The 24,039-nt window shown below is 38.1% G+C and overlaps 1 pseudogene; it reads left to right on the top strand.

Annotated features, from left to right (window-relative positions):
- Positions 1-21,871: 21,871 nt before the first annotated feature.
- On the top strand, positions 21,872-23,614 carry LOC134203759 (uncharacterized; annotated as a pseudogene).
- The last annotated feature ends 425 nt before the right edge of the window (positions 23,615-24,039 follow it).

Raw genomic sequence — 24,039 nt, 5'->3', positions numbered from 1 at the left:
GCGAGGTTTCTAAGCCAAGTTACCATTTTTGCATTCGTATATCATGAGGCTAACACGATGATACTTTTATGCCCAGGGAATTCGAGACAATTTCCAATCCGAAAATTGTCTAGACCGGCACCGAGAATCGAACCCAGCCACCCTCAGCATGGTCTTGCTTTGTAGCCGCGCGTCTAACCGCACGGCTAAGGAGGGCCGAGACCACCCTCACCCCTTTTCCACATTTGATCGAGAACTGGATGAAGCCAGTTCAGTTGTAGGTAGGCCTTGACCAAACAGATGCAGACGGCATGCGATTGCATTGAAGCTGCACGCTCTCAACTCAACGATGGCCGGTTGAGTTTCAACAACCACGTCGCCTACGAAAACTACTAGCAGAGAGACATCAAAATGTGATGATTAGAATAGTATCGATAACGAGGAGGCAGCGGTAGTATGAGAGTGCCGAGAACCAAAGGAACCCAGCGATTATTCTAAATCCGTTGACTTGCATTGATTAGAACGATAAGATTGCTGCGAAATACCGATTTTAGGTCATTGGGCGCCAGATACCCGGGCGTAATGCTTTATGTGGATTCATAGGTCCTCGGCAGCTGTCCAATCTTCGTGTTGAGTAGTGTGTTGCTCCAATCGTCCTATATCAGATGGAACATGGTGCTATGAAAGAAAAGAATAAATTGCTAAACGATACGATACACGAATTGAAGCCAATTTCCATGTCAGAATGTCTAGACAATGTTGACTATACCCCAACCCCAATCCAATGTAGATTGCTAATAATCATCACTGCTATGGAAACAATACTCTAAAATAACACAAAGTAAATAACTGATAAGCCAGTCTATAATGTCTATTGTAATCAACTTGCCAGTATAGGCCCCATTTTCCGATCCACAACAGCTTTTCAACTCGTTATTGCGGGGCGGCATTCTATGTCGGCTGTCGCCATACGACGTTGATCCACCAAAAACCGATGATTGTAAAGCTACGAAAAATAAAAACGAATATTCCCCCTCAGGACGAACAAAAGGATATCGAAAAATAAAAATGAATTTCTTTCCTCAGGAGCCCCGCCTGCCAGGAATTTCCACCGCCAGACGGCTTCGGCATGCAAGCCTTTCAATTCTCGAGCGACACCGACTGGCTCAGTGCGTTCTACTCAACTCCTTCCGGCAAAGTGATTCAAATAGTCGATTTCGTCGTCGTGTTCGCATTCGTCCTTACCGACCGCCATGGCGACTCGCTAATCTTCATTCATAATGCACGCCCGTGCGATTCCTGTCGTTACAGAAAAAAAAAAGCAAAATTCTTTTCCCCACAGCCATAGGACTCGCTGACTGTCTGCACAAAGTCTTCGTCTCCTCGTACCGGAACCGTCCGGCAGTCCCAGCGTGCAAAGCTTTCCGGTCATGCTGTCAAGCAGACAAAGCGACCCAGTGCCATCACCTCCATCGCACCACGCCCACCACCACCCACAGACTGCAATAAGAACAAACACCAAACTATAGTGAAGGCAAGGGAGCTTTGGCTGATTGTTGGCAAATCCTCTTTCTCATGCTGGAGGGAGGGTATAGTCAGTTGATTGGAAATCTATCCGCATATGTTTGAATGGGAAATCCCTGAGGCATTCGTGGAAAAATGAAGACCTCGCCACATCGCACAGGTAACGAAAGGGATTTGGCCGAGGCTCCGCACATCGATGATGGCACGTACATTAACTGAACGTGATTAGAAGTTACTCGTGATGATTATGATAAATGTTATGAACTTTTCCGTTTTGGGTAGTACTTGATTTTATCAGTTCAAAAGAATCGGTTCAGATTTCGGCACGTTTGTATATGTGACATACAGAACACACCGGCAGGAGAAAAGAATACGGCGTTACCTGTACGATACATGCTGCATTATATTCCGTTTTGAGAATAATTAGTGATTTCGATTAATGACTTAACATTTTTCTCTGCATTCATTCACTAAACTGTCTGATTAGATAAGTTCGCTATAAAACGATTTGTCATAGATCGAATTTAAGTAATCTGCAATTGAAAAGCGCCAGATCGGTGTATGAGTTCCAAGTCTTTAACTAAATATGAAGAAGTGTCCAACAAACTTTTCGATTCTTAGCATTACTACATTTACCAGCAATTTATTGTATCAATTGGTTCTTCAATTTGTATCCTATCTAAAACTGTCTACTTGACGTTGGCGATGCCGCAAATTTTTTTTTAATAGCATCCTCAATTGTTACCTACAAATAATATTCACGTAGCTTCAAAACGTATGTCTTTCCAGCTTTTCTACAACTGAACGCCAATTTATTTTAAGCAGTACCCTCATAGTCTCCATGAAGCAAGTAGAACCATCGCCAAATTTCAACAATACAATGTTTGATACTCAAATATTCTTCGTTTTAATGATCTTATTCTAGAAAAGCCAGTACCAACTTGACGGAGTTTTATATATTTTTAATATTCTGAATGTTTGAATGTTCCTAACAAAAAGGCAAATGAAATTGAGTTGAACAATTGGAAACCCATATTTTTCAAGACCACCCCAGCCAGCACTGACTGCGGCCATTAGCCCCATCCGAAACCAAACGAACCGAAACTGCGACACAGTAGCAATAATTTCGCTTCTTTTGAAGTACACCCACCTTCCATCTTCACAACACACCGCTATTCTAACCGATGTGTTGGTGTTTTTCTTTCGCGTGCAATTTCCGACTTCCGTTCGCCGAAGCCGCCCCATCCGTTTTTCGATTTCATAAAAGGTGAATTTTGTTTGTATGAGTGAAGTTCTTTGAACGCAAGCATGATGATTTCCTCCATCAAAGCAACAACGGTGTGACGACAGACGACGATGACGATGTCGGGAAGGAGCTTTGCTTGAAGAAGTCTGTCGTCGTCAGGCTGCTTGGCTTGATGGTGCAACCCTCTTCCCCGGAGATGATGTTTACCGTTTTTCGCCTCAATACCGAATCGACTTTGCTCTTATATTGGTCGAAACACAGAGAACAGATAAACAACCCCTTGTCAAATATGGTTGCCGTCACTGGTGTTTGAGCCTGTGACGAGAATAGGATCTCTACCAAGAATATTACGCGTTGGTCTGTGGTATAAATTTGACGAGACTAGCCAAATGATAATGTTCGGCTCACGGAAGCTGGAATTTTATTATGACCCTTAATCTAAGTGGACATTTTATATCCACAAAGTATATGTTTGCTTTTATTCTTTTATTATTGAAGAGCCCAATGCCTTATATGTTAAGATATGCATGATTTTCACCGTAATGATTATTTCCGAAAGAACGCTTATAAGCAAGATAGGATAACTGTTCCGTTTCCATTTCACTGAACATATATTCATCTCATTGCGAAACAAAGAAAAATACATCAATTTGGTCGCTTTTTTCCAACATGCATGCTTATTGCTGAAAAAAATCACAAAAATAAGAAACAAATCAAAGTCTGTTCCATAGCTTTGTTTTTCGTGGGGTGAATATCGGAGCTATGAGATGAAGTCCAGGAGCAGTAACCGTATGAGCCGCTTATCAGCGATGGAAAATTGTCCACGGGAAAATTTCCGCCAACAAGATGTTGGAGGTATGATCCAATAATTTGTTCTGGAACCATACACTCAGAGAAATTTAAAACTAATTCAGAAATGTAAACCTACTTTGGACTCCGCAAAACACTCCGATCAAATAGAGTTTACCACAGTATCAAACTGACTATCTACAAAACGCTTATTAGACCGGGAGTTCTCTACTGTCGCGAGACCTGGACGATGCTTGTGAAGGACCAACGCGCAATTGGAGTTTTCGAAAGCAAAGGGCTGCGTGTCATATATGGTGGGGTGCAAATGGCGGACGGTACGTGGAAGATGCGAATAAACCACAGGTTGCATCAGTATTACGCTTATCCTTATATGTCACTCTGGAAAAACGAAGAAAAATGTATTATAAGAAATTTACACTTTAAGTATTTTGATGGCATCATTAGTAGCTCCAGATGATGAAGTAGTTATAGTTTCGAAAACTTGAACAGTTTCAGTAGTTTACTGGAATACTGGGTTGTCTTCAGTGTCTCGTACTTGACTCGACTTTAGTTGATTCCAATTAGTTGAGTCAAGTACGAGACACTGAAGGCGACCTTACTGTTGAGGTCGAAATACGTATCTGTCAAGGTACAATCCAGTGGTGGAATTAAATGGGAAGGTACAAACTCGTCTTATGACAAGGGAAAAATATTATGTTCGTTATGGAACTGTACAAAGGAGACAAAAAAAATACAAAACTCGTAAACTAATCAAGCAAAGCTTATTATTCCAATCAATTGTGTCCAAATAATTTTTAAAATCATCTGCATAAAAGCACCACTGAAATAAGGCTGTGAAGCTTCCTTTTAAGATGATTGGAAGCCTCCTTTCAAGATGCTTGGAAGCCATCTTCCAAGAGGCTCGGAAGCCTCCTTTCAAGAGGCTAGAAAGCCTCCTTTCAAGAGACTCGAAAGCCTCCTTTAAAGGGGCTCGAAAGCCTACTTTCAAGAGGCTCGAAAGCCTAATTTCAAGAGGCTCGAAAGCATTTCAAGCGGCTCGGAAGCCTCCTTTCAAGAGGCTCGGAAGCCTCCTTTCAAGAGGCTCGGGAGCCTCCTTTCAAGAGGCTCGGAAGCCTCCTTTCAAGAGGCTCGGAAGCCTCCTTTCAAGAGGCTCGGAAGCCTCCTTTCAAGAGGCTCAGAAGCCTCCTCTCAAGAGGCACGGAAGCCTCCTTCGAGTGGCTCGGAAGCTTCCTTCAAGAGGTTCGGCAGCTACCTTTAAGGAGGCTCAGAAGCCTTTTTTCAAGAGGCCTCAGAAGCCTCCTTTCAAGAGGCTCGGAAGCCTCCTTTCAAGAGGCTCAGAAGCCTCCTTTCAAGAGGCTCAGAAGCCTCCTTCAAGAGGCTCAGAAGCCTCCTTTCAAGAGGCTCAGGCCTCCTTCAAGAGGCTCGGAAGCCTCCTTCAAGAGACTCAGAAGCCTCCTTTCAAGAGGCCCCAGCCTCCTTTCAAGAGGCTCAGAGCCTCCTTTCAAGAGGCTCAGGAAGCCTCCCTTTCAAGAGGCTCCAGAAGCCTCCTTTCAAGAGGCTCAGAAGCCTCCTTTCAAGAGGCCTGGAAGCCTCCTTTCAAGAGGCTCAGAAGCCTCCTTTCAAGAGGCCTGGAAGCCTCCTTTCAAGAGGCTCGGAAGCCTCCTTTCATGATGCACGAAAGCCTCCTTTCAAGAGGCTCGGAAGCCTCCATTCAAGAGGCTCGGAAAGCCTCCTTTCAATAGACGTGGAATCCTCCTTTCAAGAGGCTCAGGCCTCCTTCAAGAGGCCTCAAGCCTCCTTTCAAGAGGCTCAGAAGCCTCTTCAAGAGGCTCAGAAGCCTCCTTTCAAGAGGCTCTGGAAGCCTCCTTCCAAGAGGCTCAGAAGCCTCCTTCCAAGAGGCTCGGAAGCCTCCTTCCAAGAGGCTCGGAAGCCTCCTTCCAAGAGGCCTGGAAGCCTCCTTCCAAGAGGCTCGGAAGCCTCCTTCCAAGAGGCTCGGAAGCCTCCTTCCAAGAGGCTCGGAAGCCTCCTTCCAAGAGGCTCGGAAGCCTCCTTCCAAGAAGCTCAGAAGCCTCCTTCCAAGAGGCTCGGAAGCCACCTTTCAAGAGGCTCGGAAGCCGCTTGAAAGGATGCTTCCGAGCCTCTTGAAAGGAGCCTGCCGAGGTTTCCTTTGTTTCCAAGACTCTTGAAAATAGCCTCTTGATATAGCGGAAGTAAATGGAAATTTGAAGTATTTCAACCTTGTAACATTTTCCCCTAAGCCGCTCAATATTAATTATTTCTCTTGTAAGAGGATTTGAAGCCTTTCAAAAAGAATCTTACGAGCTGCTTGCAAAGAAGCTACTGAGCTTTTCAGAAAAAGCCTTAAGGCTGATCAACACCCACACGCGATTACACTTTTGAGCGATTCCAAGCAACAGCATCAAAATTTAAGAAAATTTTTAATTCATGATTTTCTATTGAGTTGAAACTTTGCACAGTTTTTCAATTTCATCTAAATCGTCATTTTTCGATATCAAATCTTCATATTGAGTCACGACTAACTTTTCAAAAGGGTGTATGTGAAAATGGTTCAAAAATATTTAAAAAGCTGCACAGCAAAAACGGAATGTTCGATTGTTATGATTTTTTCAGCAAAGTTAGACAACTAAATGGTGATTCTTAAGAAAATGTGCACAGTAAAAAAAAAATTTTTGCCTTTAAAAATATCATTTTTGTCACAAAAACTCAAATATCTCAAAACCCTATCTTTTTTCGAACAAAATTTTTTAGGGAAAACGGTCCATTATATTAGCTATCTACCATAAAAATTTGGTGATGGTAAACTAATAAACAAAAAAGTTATGACATTTCAAACATTGCACAATTTTCACATATAGTAAACAAAAAAAAATTTTCCGTGTATTTTTTTTTTCAAGAATCGCAGTTTGATGCTGATTTTATTGTTAAGGGCCTTGCGTGAGAAACAAGTTGTTTGTATGATATTCCATATTTATGTATTCATCGATATTATGTATATTATATGTATAAATATTATATGTATAAATAAATAAAAATGAATTAATATTATCCTAAGTATTAAATTAAATGTGGCAGTTACACAATGTTGTTATAGAAACTCTAAAAGTTTTGGGTTTGAATTTTGGTATGGGTTATGATATCATGAAAACAGTTTATTAATACTTATTTATTATTTATTTTTATTCAAATTTTTTAAAATATCGAACACTTTTGAATTATTATCAGCACAGTTTGAGTATAGTTTTGCTTTAATTTTATTTTCCGACAATGGAATGAAACAGTGAAATTTTTGGGTTCCTTGGATCGTTTTCGCGTTATTAAATTGCTCGCTGAGCTCTGAAGCCTTTATTTCGTACTCTTCAGTAGTAGTAAAACAAAATGATAATTTGGTTAAATCTTTTTCTTTTCTACGATTTGCCCAATCAAAAGTTCTTTCGCAGTTTTAATTGGATGCTCACGTTCTTTGGCTAAACTTGCTCTTGTGGCCATGCGCTTTATTGTTCCTCCAATAGCATCACAAGGACCTTTGCCATGTGATGTAGCAAAAATGCCATTCTGCATCAATTCCGTACATTGATTTAAATTGACATAGGCTCGAAAAATTCTTACGATTTTTGTACTGCGACGCTGCTCCATCAGACATGAAATATATCTTTTGACTTCTTTATGCTTATCAACGCGTAAAAAGTTAATCATTTTTTCAATGAACAAGTTTACGGATACTGAATCGTGTCTTAAATCTTCGGAAATTATAATAAAACTTAAGTGTTCAATTTGCGTACTTCCATTAAAATAAATAACGAATGGATGAATTGTAGCTTGTTGTACGTTCCAGTGATGGGACTGCACTTCATCTTGCAATACAAAGCTGTAATTTTCAGAAAAATCACAAATGACTAAAAATTCACCATTTTGTAAATGTATTTTCGTATTTTTAAAAAAGCTGGATTGTTCTGTTTTAATGAAATCGTGAGGGATTAAACTTTCTAATTTCAAGCAAAAATATGACACAAACTCATCTACAGGTTTTACAATAGTTTCTATGTCACACCTATCCGTGGTCACCCATTGCTCAAATGATAACTGATCAATATATTTTTCTTCAAACTCAGCGAATAAAGTATTTTCCAATGATGAAGAATCTGGACAATCCGAACAAGATCGTAGATAGCAATTTGATGTTGTATTTTCACACAAAAGACTACCAGTTAACATTTTAATATCCTTTGTTAAATTGATTCTTTTCAAACTATGTAAAATAAGATTAATATTCTCATGGGTTGTGCATACACACATTATGTGTTCCTGAATTGGAAAGAAGCTTACATTGCCTTGGCCGAAGGCTTGCAAATGAGGAAAAACCTATTTTAATATTATCGTGAATTTCCTTGAAGCGTGTGTACGCTTCTTTCAAAGTCGTCATCATTAATCGTTTTTGGATTGCTTGACGCTTTCCATCTTTTTACTGATACATAATCTTTTTGACCAGGCATAGCTCGACTTACTTCATCATCTTCAAAATATTGAACTACTATTTCTTTTGTCTCATCTGTTAATGCAGTACTAGACCTAGTATTTTGGTTGAAAGACAGTTATTCTTCAATTGTTTTGCCTCTTTTACTGTATTTCTATTGGTTTTGAACTCATCAATGGCATCCTGAATAGACCACGAACTTGGCAGCATCGACAAAATCAATATTTTTCTTTCCTTGTCGTGGCTGCATTCGAGAACCTTTCCTTCATATTTATAATTACCTCATCGTAGTCTGTATTTTCCACATCATCAGGTCCTAATTTGAAGAGGTTTCTTCGTACAGCTTCGTTTATTTCACGGTATTTTTCTCCGGGTAATAAACGTAGTCCATCTTACTCCATTTAATCGGAGTCACTTTTATCCCAGCTATGCCCTCGTTAAAGCGTTCGATGTTGACCTTTTGGATACACTCATCTTCCGATTGATTTGTTGGAAACAGATTTCGCTGATGGTACGGTGGCAAGGCTCTCAGCACTTAATACTTCTGGTAATTCCTCAGTTGTTGTCGATACATCTGGCAATTCCTCAGTTGCTGTCGTTTTCGAACTTCCTACGCTCTGCTCAACTGATGATATACAGATTGCTCTTTTGTCAACGTTTAGACGGCAGGACGTGCAAATGCGTAAATTTGTATTCAATGTGGACATTGGAGCATAACCAGTCGCTTTCAGTTTATCTATGGTGCTTTCGGTGAGATTTCGTAACTCTTTTGAACACTTTTTTCCATCAAACGGCCTACAACAGTTGAGAAAGCGGCTACTCATGTTGTTCGTAATATTTCAATAAACAAAATCACTTTTAAGTTTTTACTGACTAGTTTGGTGTCATTTGCTTGACTGAAGAAAAAAAATTACTATAAGATCTTTAACAACCTTAGTAGTAGTAATTTTTTGCTTTTTCGTGAGCATTGTCATGGTATGTACCTATCATGCATTTGTTGTTGTTGAAGATACCCGTTTCCTCCCGATCATAAAGTCTATTCTCTAAGAGGTATATTTTTTGCAGGTAAACTATAGACGTACACGTGTATATAAATCTTTGATTTTGCAGCTTTTGTCTTAAAAATAACATTTCTGATATGTTTCTATCAACGTTATTATCAACAGGTTTCAACACTATTAAAAGAATTTTTCGCCAGTCACGTGCAATGAAAATTAGGTATGACACTATCAATACTTTTGATCACAACACTGGATCGTGTCTAAGTTTCTTATAGATGCTATGAATAATTAAATCAAAATATCATGAAAACAAATTGTTTAAATCACGTCCCTTAACAATAAAATCTGCATCAAACTGCAATTCTCGAAATAACTTACACAGAAAAAATTTTTTTTTTACTAAATGTGAAAATTGTGAAATGTTTGAAATGTCATAACTTTTTTGTTTATTAGTTTACCATCACCAAATTTTTTATGGTAGATAGCTAATATAATGGACCGTTTTCCCTAAAAAATTACGTTCGAAAAAGATAGGGTTTTGAGATATTTGAGTTTTTGTGACAAAATGATATTTTAAAGGCAAAAAATTTTTTTTACTGTGCACATTTTCTTAAGAATCACCATTTAGTTGTCTAACTTTGCTGAAAAAATCATAACAATCGAACATTCCGTTTTTGCTGTGCAGCTTTTAAATATTTTTGAACCATTTTCACATACACCCTTTTGAAAAGTTAGTCGTGACTCAATATGAAGATTTGATATCGAAAAATGACGATTTAGATGAAATTGAAAAACTATGCAGAGTTTCAAATATTTTCGAAATGGTCGCTCAGGATCGACTGACATGCCCCCGTGGAATGCCTCTTTTAATCTATCTATTGATAAAATCTCGCCAGCGAGAGAGAATCATTTATAAATTGTATCTCAAATTGAAGCATTTACATTTAATTTCGGAACTCTTTTTCCGTGGTACCACGAAAGCATAACGCTTAATAGAAGATGTGACGGAATTATTGTTATTTAGCTAGTTTTAGTTATGTTTATATTTGAATAATAATTCTGTGTTTATTATCGTTTGTGTCCAAAATTTGAAAAGTTATCGGTGGCGGTACCGACTGTTGTCATTTGGAAATATCTTGAATAAAAATTGTAATCAATACCGTCTGAGTATGATTCAGCTCAACACTGTTCCGAGCTTTTTGATTCAAGATTTTAGTCACTCGACGTTTTGTCCTTTTGATCTTTTGATCTTTCATACGCTGTACTAGTGGTGGTGGACAGGATTCAAGAGGTTTTGATTTACTTATGGCCATGCCTTTTATGTACAAAACAAAGTCTTGGAATAAAAAAAAATACACAGTCAACAAAGCTGCCCAAAATCGCATATTTGTAACACTCGCATTTTTGTTCATTTTATGATTTCTGAATCTTTCAGAAAGCTCAATTTACTGCAACTAATCCCACAACAGTAGAATAGGCTTTACTATCTTGCTTAACTGTGGTAAGCTGGAAATGGTTAAGTTCGTTGGGAGGATAGACAAACGATTTACAAAATCAACCAAAATGCAAATGTTACAAATATGGGATCATGGGGAGAAAACTGTATAAATAATTTTTTATTGGATTTGTAATGCAACCATTATGCATTTTTTCAGAGGTACCCCCTGAGACCAGTAGAGAACCGCTGAAAAAAACAATTAAATTACAAACAAATTGAGGATAAAAAAATCATTGGCGGCACTTTTACCTTGCGCTTGCACTTGACTTCCGAGTAAGTAAATATTTAATTCAAACCTCTAACTGTTGTGAATGAACATTAACAGGCATTCCAACTATGACTGTGCTTACTGATATCGAACATTTGTTTTGATTTTGGCCTATAACAACTTGTTCGAGATGGACGTCTTTTATCTGTGCTCTAGAGGAGATGGCATATTGTACCGCACTTTTGAATCCGCCTCCGCCAATTTTTCATACAGTAACGTCGACGACGACGGCATCGATTTGAGTCCCGAAGAAAGTGCGAAAGGAATGACGAGGAAATTTCACTGGCATTCGGTGCTTCGCGTGAGCTTCCGCTGCCAGAGGGGAGCGATTTTGAGCTAGGGTTGCTACATAGCTGGTACGAAGTTTCATCCGAGCGACATGGTTGGAGTCAGCGATGCCAATTAAACGCAATAAACATATTTCTTGGTAATATCGGCTTCACAGAAGTAATATGCTATCTGTCCGATGCTTCGTTTGTCTGCATTTCATGGTCTGGTTCTGGGTAATTTATTTTATTGTTAAGATCACCAAAGGTTAGTTTGTCCTGATAACCGCTGAACACCGATATGGAATCGATTTATGAAACAGCTTGTATATAGAAAAGGGAGTGAGTGCATCATCTGTTGTCGCACCTATCGCGAAAATCTTACGACCCACTGTAGGCCGGGCGCTTTCATAGAATGTCGAACTATAACTCGGTAAAATGGCTCTCGATATGAAGCTACTAGTACAAACGTGGCGTGAGCAGGATGAATGGATCCACAGCATTTGACTGCCGAATTTTCGGGTTGGAAAATATTATAGGGTAAAACGTCCTATCGTTGTGGTATGCCCTAATGTTGCGGTAGTGTTAAAGTAGTCCGTTCTGGATATAATACCATTGAAAACAATTGTGGGTACGCTAAAACTCTTCGGATTAACGACTAGAACAGCTTTTGTTTGACAAAATTCCGTTCAAAATGATGAAAAATCAACATTTTTCGTTAAAAATTTGAATCCTTTGAGCCTATTATTGCGGTAGTGCTAAGGTCCTATTGTTGCGGTATCGCTCCCCATAAGAATTACATGCAATACCGCAACAATAGGACTGACCTTCAAAAAATATCGCAACGATAGGCAACTGCGTCCTATTATTGCGGTAGTTTGTTTTTATTGTGATAAAAACAAAACAACATAAGTACAGCACAATTGACGTAATATTTACGAAACTATAGTTAACGAGCATCCTATTCAACTATTACAATGTGGAAATCGACCAACAGGTAATTTTTGAAGAACTTTTGTAATCAATTCTGTTTTGACACGGTGCTTAACCCCTCCATAATAGGTCGTTTTACCCTACTACTGATTTAGAGAAAGTTTAGTGTTCAGCTCATTTAAACCGACCTGGCACCCCTGTTCTAGAACGAACATATGGTTTGTTCTATCCCTACCACACTGGCGTTCAAAATTGAGCGACGGTGGTAATTGATTTCCCAGTTGCCGGCAAGTGCCTTTTCCGATGTTTCCTCCCACTTTCCGGTGAGCATATTTTTATTTGAGTTTCATGAGCAATCGATTAAAGATTATCTTACGCTAGTTGGTTGGCTGCAGTGTAGTGACGACGGAAACCCCTAAGTCCTTACATGGGAGCAGCGCATGGCTGTGGAAAAACCGAAGGTATTCGCAAGAGGTAAAGTTCAGTCCCTCCGAATGCCAACGGTTGGCGGCGGTTGGCACGGCGTTTAATAAGCTTACCTAAATGGAATTACTTTAGCGAAAGATGGGAAATTTTTATCGAGATGTTTTGTGTACCGCAACAGCGAACCGGAAGTGCCTTAAGTTGGATGCGATGAAAAGTTTGCACCACAATGGAGCTTAATTATTTTTTACACGACCCAGTGATCACGTTTCTTCGTCGAAGTCGAGTGGCACAGGAATTTTGAGAAGTTGGAATTTTTTCCCCGTCAAGTAGACTTGTTAACTAATAGGATCGGAATGGGTTGCGTCGGGTTGTTTGGGATGCGAACAAGTGCTGCGGTTAGGAGTGTGAGTGGGTGAGATTGGCTCTCTGGAGAGGCAAATTAGTTGGTTGAAATTCAATTGACGGGAAATTAACCCATTGGGCGGAAAAGCGCTGACTGGAAATAAAATATTGATACAAACCAAATTAATTAAGCTCGGCAGAAAAACTTTTCAATATCCGGCCAATAATGGAATAGTGTTTAGGGAAGATCCATAAAGTACGTCACGAAAAAATCGGCGATTTTCGCCCCCCCCTCCCCCCTTCGTCACACTTTTTGTATTAAACCTCTAACATTTTTGTATGAGTCGTCACGCTGCTCGGAACCCCCTCCCCCTAAGAGCGTTACGTACTTTGTGGATGGCCCTTAATGGTTTTAACTTTTCAAACACAGATTTTCAATAAAACCATAAGTTTCTTACATTAGTTCACTTTTGGTAATCAAGAATATCCAAGTAATTTAAAAATAGTATCATTAAATATACCCCTACATGTGCCAAGCCAAGAGCATTTTTTTTGTCTGGTGAGGTACGGGTTTATGCTAGTTCCGGTTATTTTGTGGAGTTTGTTTGGCGTTAACGGAATTGTCTCTACCGGAGAATGATGATATCAATGCAATTATTAAGTTATCCATAGATGCACAAATTTTCTTCTTCTTCTTCTTCTTCATTGGCATTACATCCCCCACTGGGACATTGCCGCCTGGCTGCTTAGTGTTCATTCAGCACTTCCACAGTTGTTCCCTGCGAGGTTTATAAGCCAAGTTACCATTTCTGCATTCATATATCATGAGGCAAATACGATGATACTTTTATGCCTAGGGAAGTCTAGTAAGGGTATGCGATAACAGACTTTTTCCTAACGAAACGAAACGAAACGAAATTTAAAATGTCTATGTTGATTCGGATCGAAACGAAACGAAATATAGATTTCTTTCGAGACTTCGAAACGATACGAAATCGAGGGTCGTTTAATTCGAAATTTTTCGAAACGAAACGAAATTTTGATTTTTTTTCCGCGGAATTTTTATTGAATTGGTTTTACATTATGTACGCAATTCTGATTTCACTTTTTCGAAGTCGAATAACTGTTTTGCGACCAAAAGAGTTATAAAAACTGAAGAGGCAATCTGTGATAAATCTCCACATTCTCGCCGCATATACCATTGGCGATAAGGCAATACTCCAGCATTTGTGCCGCTTTCATAGGAATTCATCGTGGAGCGTGTGCTCCTGAATCTGATCAATTTTATATCAGTTTTATATAAAGTATATAAAAATAAAGAAATTGTGGGATTTTTCATATATGGATTCAAATTTCGTTTAAAACCTTAGTTCACTTAAGAATTATGTAATTATGCTGAAGCATACTTCATATTATCTTGTCAGCGTGGTTTTACAGTATTGGCTTAGTCAAAATTTGAAAACGAATGCTTAGATTTGTTTTTTCTTATTTAGTGGGATACTTAACTATGTATTCACATCTGTCAGGCGTATACGCAGATATAGAATTGATATTACTAGATCAACATTTGAAAAGGGTGTGTCTGCCAAAAAATTTTCCTTCTTATTCCTCGTTTACATATATAGCATACATTTGCTCACTAGAAGAATCATGTGCATTTCATAGTCCGATAGTCTTATATACAATCAGCTCGACAAACTGATCTATTGTGTGTGTGTCCTTGGCAGATGAGAACAGCTGTTATGGTCAGTATGTGCTGAAAGCAATCATAAGTAAAGAATTTTCAGCAATTTAAACCGTTCTGGATTTTTTTTTGCAGATTCCATGCGTGGATCTAGAAATGCCCACAAATCTGCAATGTTCCTCACATATTGTGCAAATAGTCGAAGAAGAGCTTAATAACGTTTCTTAACTGTACACGTCGTAGTTGCTAATCATGATTGGCCGAGAGACAGCAAATATGCATAGCTCACCAAATAAATAATATTCTTGGGATACAAAAAAGTTATTCTTATTGTATACTTGCTTCGGTGTTTCCAATTCATGAACAATAACGATGCTGGTCAATAACGGTGCTAGTCAATTTGGTATTAGGAGAGGAAAATTAGTGTAACACTCATTGTTTTTAGAGACCGAGGTATGCTCTGTATCTCCGTGAGCGCTACGGAAAAGGAATCGTTGGTTAGTTGAGAAAGTATTCATGTGAAACCCTTTGGTAAGCGACAAAATATTTATTGTAAACGAAATTATTTTGAAAACAAGAAGATGAAAACTGTGTTTCAAATCAATCCAACGTAAGATCAATGTGCTTCGTTTAATAACCTTCTACAACACGATCGATTCCGTACTAAATAATGTTGTGCTCTTTGATGCAGACCTTAGTTTTATCCATTGGCGTAACTACAGGGGGCTATAGCCCCACCTAGGATCCAAATAGCCCCCCTAGAATTTTTGCTACTTCGCATAAGTATTGCACATATCTAGCTGTCTGAGCTTAACTACAGATAATGAATTTTATTCATCTTCTCTCTTTTAAAATCTGTTGAATCTGTTTTTGGTTTCATGTTTTTGAATTTCGAATAATTGAGGACCAAAAAACAATTTTTTTTTGGTTTTTGAAAACCACAAGGTTTGAATTCAAAGGAGAAAGACAAAATCTTTCACTTTTATGTCTGTATACTCTCTAGATAGGTGACATACCGTGAGAGACGTTTTTCGGAATCTGTTGCGATAATGAACTGATTCGGGGGCTATGCCTCATGATAAAGCCCATATCAAAATTATATCAACGTTATTATGTTTATATGCGTTATTATTTTTTAAATTTCTTCAACAAAATTTGTTACAAATTTGAAGCAAAATGTTGTTAAAAGATCTAAATTTATATAAAAAATAACACTACTTTAAACAAAAAGATTTCAAATTATGCTACAGTTTTATCTACACAGAAAAAAATAATGAAAACTAAGAAGCGCGTAAAAAATAAAGACGTGGAAAATTAAGCTATTTTGGGGCGTACATGGATATTTTCCAACAAATACACCCTAAATGTATGCAATTTCTATAGCATTATGTCAGTTTCTATAGCATACATCATATAAAAAGTGACATAATGCAATGGAAATTGCATACATTCAGGCTATAAAATCGTTTAAATTTACGCTCTTTTTGGCATTTCCTTTATGTGCATTACTTTCGTGTAAATTTCAACAACTTTTTCTATCTGTGTATATGGCTTGAAGTCTTTAGCATGCTTAGATGACCGAAGAATTTCAAACAAATCCTGATTTCATCAATCAAGTTTCTCAGCAAATGAGCAATATTTAAAAAAATTCTAGATTTCTTGAAGTTTTGTGGAAAACAATTATGATCTCATGCTTTCTAAAATAGACCTATAAGGCGCAGAATCAAAAATGTGATAATAATATTTATACCAAATTTTCAAAATGATTTATTCGTTTTGTAAACAAAGATTCAAACGTCGATTTGGCGATTCTGATAGCACTCCCACGCAAATCAACCCTATCAACACGTAGGCGAAAGCTCCTGCTACGCGTTGATGCTGTTGGTTTGCTTGGGAGTGCTATCAGAATCGCCAAATCGTCGTTTGAATCTTTGTTTACAAAAGCAGATAAGTTAATTTGAAAATTTGGTATTGATTTCATATGCATCTATCCAATTCAGGCATTTCCGATTTGTCTGGTAATGTGTTTTAGGGATTTCGTAATGCTGTTATTTCTTGAAAATTTAAAATGTTCAGTAAACAATTTAGGCTTCTTTATTTTCGACAAAGTTTTGGCAAATCTCTCAGATTTTAAAGAGAGGTAATTTTAATGTTGATGAGAAAGAACTTAGAATGCTGTTAGATGGATTATAAAAATCCACAGATCCAATTTTGCTTTGCTTAGGCTCGTATGATTTTTTCACGACATTTCTTTTTTATAGGCTGAGTGTCATGGACCATAATTTATAATGTTCAAGTCGTGAATGGATGTGTTGTATGTAAATAGGTCAATGTTTGTTTGGTCGGCCGACTTGCGAACAATATATACTAGTTGTTTCTAGCATTGAGCGAAAACGATAACTTAATTGTTTTGAGTGAAAAAGAAAAAAAAAATTAAAAAAAAGTTAGAATAGAAAAAGAAAAAAAAAGAAAAAAATATCACAAAATTTTAATCATGGAAACACTGAAGATGTTTTATAGAAGAAAACTACTTACGTATTTGTCGACTAAGAATGGGGTGAGTAAGCGTTAATAGAAAAATTTGTATAACCTAAAGTTTTGAAAACAACTTAACCATTTTGTTTAGCAGCGCAGCCAAAATTTGTTTATGGTATAAAGTATGGATTAGTTTGAATTCGTTTCGATATTCCGCGAAATTCCGTTAAATTTCGTTAGAAACTAGTTTTTTCTGGCGAAATTTTTATAATTTGCGAAACGAAATCAAAAAATCAGCGTTATGGAAACATCGGAACATCGTGCCACTCAGGTGCACCAATTGCAGTCAGACAACGTGGACGACCCAAACTGCTAGATCAGCAGTTTGTACATTATAAATAACCCGCGAACGCGTGGCGCGTTCTCTTTCCTTTGGCAGCTTTGGACAATCACCGGTGGTGCTGTATTGTGTTAGTATTATTAATAAAAGTGTTTTAGAGTTACTAAGTATTTTTTAAAAAGTGAATCCGTATCACGAATCCCATAAGTGGTGTCAGAAGTGGGATCGTGAGGTGTTTAAAAAGTGGTAAAAATCCCGTCGCACGCGAACCTGCAACAACGTGATCATCAAACCCCTCGGATGTGGATATCATTTACGTGAGTAACTCATTTTTATTATCTTTTATAAAATAATTCACTAAAACAATGCCAGAGACCAGGCAGTCAGAGATTGAGGCGCTGAAGGCTGAAATTGAGCAGCTTAAGGCATTGATGACATCGGGGAACAGTAGTAAATTTACTATCCCCGATCCCATCAAGAACCTATCGGAGTTTTCCGGTAGTAAGAAAGAACTTTCAAGCTGGCTACGGGAAGTAGACGAGCTATATGAAATGTTCAAGATAAAGGGGGCCAACGGCCAGCCCGATTCACTAAGCTCTATGTATATTAGAGCGATCAAAAATAAAATAAGAGGAGACGCTCGCGCGATTGTATGCGCAAATGGCGATCCTGATACCATTGTTGGTATCAAACAGATCCTGTTAGAACAATACGGTGATCGATTTGACTTTGCGACAAATGTGTCGACACTGTTTAACATTAAGAAAAGTGATAAAAGTCACCTGAAATTCTTTAACGAATGCAAGGAGATTAACACAAGACTTAAATCTAACTTGAATTCCAATCCCATCACAGGAAAGGAAATCATAGATATACTAACCGTTACTCGATATCTTGACAATATCGGAGAACCTTTATCCGCTATCATTAGATTATCCAAGCCTAAAACCTTAGAAGATGCATACGAGTGAGGGTGTATAAACCAGAACGCGGAAATTAGATCTAGACCCGCGAAATCTCAATTCAACAAATTTCCCAACAAAAGCAACGGCCCCTCGAGTAGCTCCCCTAAGCAGCATACAAATTCGAAACCCCCATATAGGAATCCGATGCAAAAACAACAATTTAAATCAGAGTTCCACGCGAACGAAGTAGACGTAGATAACGATGACGACGACGATGACGATGAGGATGACAATGTGCAAGGTAGAACGATGCAACCCAACGTGTCAAATTTTCACTTAGAGGAAGACGATCTCCAAACAACGTAAACAATTTTATACCGTTTATTCGCTATAAGTCTAATAAAGGGATATTGAATTTCTTGATAGACACTGGAGCGAATAAATCGTACATTAATCCGGAGCATGTGTTAAAGTGCCAGGAAACCAATCGACCCGCAATAGTGACTAATCAAAATGGTACATTTGTTATTGATAAAGTATTGCATGTCAATATGTTTCCTAGAAGCTTTGATAAAACTCTACCGTACCACGTATTCCAATTCCATAACTTTTTCGACGGTCTTATCGGATATGAAAATTTGGCTACTATGAATGCCAAAATCGATACCGGTAGCCATGAACTTTCGATTGGAAATATAAAATATCCTTTAGATAAATACTATCCAAGTTCCATGAACTTTCAGGAACAAACGGAAACCCTCATAGAGATACCGACTACTGCAGACGGGCCTTTCTCATTGAGGAAGAAATTAATTTGACGACAGGTGTCACATTACGACCTGGCCTTTATGCGGCTAGAAATAATCGTGCCACTGTACACTTGTTTACTACTAGGCAAGCCAAACTGGAGAGATTAAAACCTTTTGAGAATGACCGCAGCTTAACTTCCCAGCAGAACATTTGAATAGAGAAGAGGTTAAATTATTAGCCAAAACTCTTCGGCCATTCAAGAGCAAAAAGCTTTCTTCCATGATGGACAGAAATTGATTTCACCCATCAAGTAAAGCACAAAATAGAAACCGGTGAAAGTAACCCCATTCACCAACGAACTTACAAGTACCCATACCATCTACGGGAAAAAGTAAGTGAGCAAATCCAGAAAATGTTGGAGACTGGAATCATAAGAGAATCCTCTTCTCCATGGACTTCCCCGATCTGGGTGGTCCCAAAGAAAACGGATAATTCAGGTATAAAGAAATATCGCGTAGTTGTAGATTATAGGAAACTGAATAAATTAACGCCAGCAGATAGATATCCTATACCCGAGATTAGCGAGATTTTGGATCGCCTCGGAAAAGCACAATACTTTTCTGTACTCGATTTAGCCAGTGGTTTTTACCAGGTGGAGGTGGAACTGAGTGATATTCTAAAGACGGCATTTAATGTCGACAATGGAAAATACGAATTTTTGAGAATTCCGTTCGGGTTGAAGAATGCGCCCGTGACATTCCAACGTTTAATGGATGCTGTTCTACGAAAACATCTGGGGATAAGATGTTTTGTAAATATGGAAGAGATAATTATCTTTTCAACCTCTTTAGATGAATATACGAAGGACATTCAGATTTTTTACAAACGCTTAAAGATGCTAACCTTAAGGTACAATGCGATAAGTCTGAATTTCTTCGTAAGGAAGTAGAATTCCTTGGGCACGTCGTCTCTACAGACGGGGTGAAACCAAACCCAAAGAAAGTTGAGGCAATTAAAAATTGGCCTCTACCGAAAACATCAAAAGAACTTAAGTCGTTTCTCGGAACAATCTCCTACTACAGAAGATTTGTACCAGGATTTGCAAAAATTGCAAAACCAATGACTAGCCAACTTCGTGGCAAGAATAAATCAATTAATACCAATCCTGAATATGAATCTGCCTTCGCTAAGTTAAAGGATATTATGAGTACAACACTACTCTTGAGTTATCCAGACTTTAACGAACCGTTCATACTAACTACCGACGCATCAAACTATGCTATCGGCGCAGTATTGACGCAAATGGTAGATGGACACGAAAGACCAATTGCGTACCTTTCGCGAGACACTGACAAAAGTAGAAGAAAGTATTCCAACCGCAACCGCGAAAAAAAACTTTTAGCTATCTATTTCGCTGCAAAGAAATTTCGATTATATTTGTATGGTAGAAGTTTTACTATTTACACGGACCATGAGCCATTAACGAAGGAAGTTAAATTAACAGATGCACAAGGACGAGTAACTCGTCAACGGTTATATCTGGAGCAATTCGATTTCAATTGGTTTACAAGAAAGGAAAACAAAACGTGGTAGCCGATGGATTATCTCGAATACCTCGCGTGGATGAATCTGAAATAAATTTACAAACCATTTTAGAAAACGAAGTACATGAAAACGATCCTATATACGGGCCGGAAATCATAAATAAATTTAGAAATCAGCTCATCATTCATATTACCAATAATAGAAGAAAGTCCCCTCACATTTATTATTTTATCTTTTCAGGTTATAGTAGACACTTATTCCACCAGGAGGAATATACCGAAGAACAACTATTGAATATTCTTAAAGCTCATTTATCTCCAAAAATAACAAATGGAATCTGCTCTAAAATTCTAGATAAACATTTCAAGGGAATGCGAGTACAATTCTGCAATCTTAAGCTACCAGATCTAATTTCTAAAAAAAGACCAAGACGAATTTGTTCGTAAGAGTCACAACTTTAATCATAGAAGTTGGAAACTCACATATGAAGAGATTCGTCAATCAGTCTACTTCCCAAACATGTCTTCAATTGTTAGGACCTTTGTTAAAAATTGCTGGGATTGTAAATACGCTAAATATGAGCGTCATCCCTTTAAAATTCCAATCACACGTAGAATCTATGAAAGACCTTTAGAAAGTCTATTCATGGACGTCTACGTGAAAGAAAACGAAAAGTTTCTAACAATTATAGACTCCTTTTCCAAATTTGCGCAAATTTACAAAATCCTTCACGAAACTTCAGAAGAAATCATCGAAACGCTCATCAAGCAATTCAAAATTTTGGCCTACCGAAACAATTAACTTGCGATCAAGCCACTTATTTCCGCAGTCAAAATTTTAAGGAATTTCTAGAAACCCATGGTGTTGCCGTTCACTACGCTAGTAGTAGCAACAGTAATGGCACCATCGAGAGGTTCCATAATACACTTTTAGAAATGTATATGGCCAACCGCAGGAAATTCGACAAACTTTCACTTTACCAAGGACTGTCCATGACGACTGCCCTTTACAACGACACAAAACATGCCACGACGAATTTAGCACCGAGACAGATAGTATTTGGAAACTCGACGTCATTAGACTTAAAGGACATTAACTTAACAAAACAACGCACTATTATGACAGCAAGAGACAATATTGTGTTTGAGGCTAACAAACATAATTCCAAAATTAAAATACAGGACAAAGACTATGAGGATATTGAAGACGATACGGTTTTAGTTAAGACGAAGGAAAAGCCTCTCCTTTTAGCAACCGATATAGACTAGTAGATATCAATGAACAAAACGAAAAACAATTACGGACGCAACAGGAATCAAAATTCATAAAAAAGATACAAAGAAGTAACAAACTGACTAAAACTTGCTTTCCGACTTCCTTACAGATTATGGCTCGGTATACTGACGCAGACGACTCTAACGGATTTAAGACTACACGATGTAAAACAAAATCCAATCATAATGATTCCCTTAGGAGAAGCTAGGATCAGTAACAGCTTTTTCAGAATAATGCATCCGATAAACCTTACCACCATTGAATCGACAATAGATGTGTACAATAATGTAGCCCAAACCGGAAAGCTTAATCACACCTTTTTGAGTTATCTCTCAGGAGAAAAATAGGCAGAATTAATCTGTTGTTCAATAGAATTAAGCCACAGCGAATCAAACGATGGGAATCATTAGGTAGAGCGTGGAAATACATTTTAGGAAGTCCAGACGCCGACGATCTTAAAGTCATAAACTTTTCTCTAAACTCCTTGGTAGATGAAAATAATAAACATATTCAGACTTGTTTGAGAAACGTATGAGAAACTTTCAATTCACTGTTAGATAACGAGCAGAATTTGGAAAAAGTAACATTCGATAGTTTAGACTCTTTGAATTTCATATTTGAGATTGATGAATTATTATACTATTTAGAGATAATTGAAGAATCTATAACACTAGCCGGACGAAGCATCCCAAGCAGTCGCATCATCCACCCTGAAGAGCTTTCGGTTATTCGCCATACCCTCAACGATAACGGTTTTCGATTGAACTCGGTCGACGATATGTTGAACATTGCTAGCGCGTACGCAGTATATAACAACGAGATGTTCATGTATATACTCAAGATACCAAAAATCAAGGATGTGCAATACAAAATTGGTTTGATTGAACCCGTAATTGCCAATAATTTACGAATTCATCTCACGGCACAATTTTATATTGAAGGACAGAACGCATTTATGTCAAAAACCCGTGTCCAAAGATGAAAGATCTCTCTATATGTTCCTCCAGCAACTTGGAACCGCCTACGGAGTGCATTCAACAATTAGTTTCAGGACAACACACAGCCAAATGTCCTATGGAACGAATTTACGAAGCTAAAACTATTCGTAAAATCACAGAAGGCAACATCATGGTTACAGGATCCAACATTACACTTTCATCAAATTGTTCATCCGAACGATTACTCAATGGGTCATTCCTCATACAATACTCCAATTGTACTGTGAAGCTGGACGACGAGGAGTATGCTAACTCTGACATGGAAATTCAACCATTCATCCCTACCACAGGAATTAAGGTCAGTCCAACTATACTGATAAACAATATCCCGTTACAGCATCTGCAAGAGATGCATTTAGAACACAGAAACCAGATAGATCATCTCAACTTAACTACGAACAATCTGCATTGGAAACTACATATGTTTGGATGGTTAACCTCATTATCAACAACAGTTATAATCATATGTATCCTGGGCCTGATCATAGCCATCATCTTTAAAATATTTAGTTGGAGAAAACATCTCACACTTAACACAAAAGAAGATATTCATATCAATTTCAGCCTAGCAACTGATGGATGTCCTGAGTCAAGAGATATACCACTTATCCCACAGCAATAGAAGAAAGCCGAGGACGGCTTTCAAACTAAAAGGGGAGCCGTTATGGAAACATCGGAACATCGTGCCACTCAGGTGCACCAATTGCAGTCAGACAACGTGGACGACCCAAACTGCTAGATCAGCAGTTTGTACATTATAAATAACCCGCGAACGCGTGGCGCGTTCTCTTTCCTTTGGCAGCTTTGGACAATCACCGGTGGTGCTGTATTGTGTTAGTATTATTAATAAAAGTGTTTTAGAGTTACTAAGTATTTTTTAAAAAGTGAATCCGTATCACGAATCCCATAAGTCAGATTTCGCCATGCTCAAATTCCGCGAAATTCCGCGGAATTTCGTTTCGAACCACCTGAAACGAAATTTTTCGAAATACCGCATATGCTTAAAGTCTAGGCAATTTCCAAACAGAAAATTGCCTAGCAGAGATGCATCCTGAACAGAACATGAGCCAAGAGCGTGCCCTGGTGTTCTTCGTTTTGAACTCTGAACACAGTTTAGTGTGCACTGGGTTGCTACGCAAGCAAAACGATCATGGTAACTAAGATTCCATAGATTTCGAACGACCGTGGGGCATCGAAATCCGTACACTTAAGCACCTTAGTATATAAAAAAATCATTAGAAAATAGGAATCGAATGTAAATAAAACGTTTGTCATCGACACA

Source organism: Armigeres subalbatus, unplaced genomic scaffold (genome assembly GCF_024139115.2).
Source record: "Armigeres subalbatus isolate Guangzhou_Male unplaced genomic scaffold, GZ_Asu_2 Contig210, whole genome shotgun sequence".
Classification (NCBI taxonomy): domain Eukaryota; kingdom Metazoa; phylum Arthropoda; class Insecta; order Diptera; family Culicidae; genus Armigeres; species Armigeres subalbatus.
The sequence above is the reverse complement of the archived record's forward strand: the minus strand, read 5'-3'. Positions and strand labels throughout refer to the sequence as shown.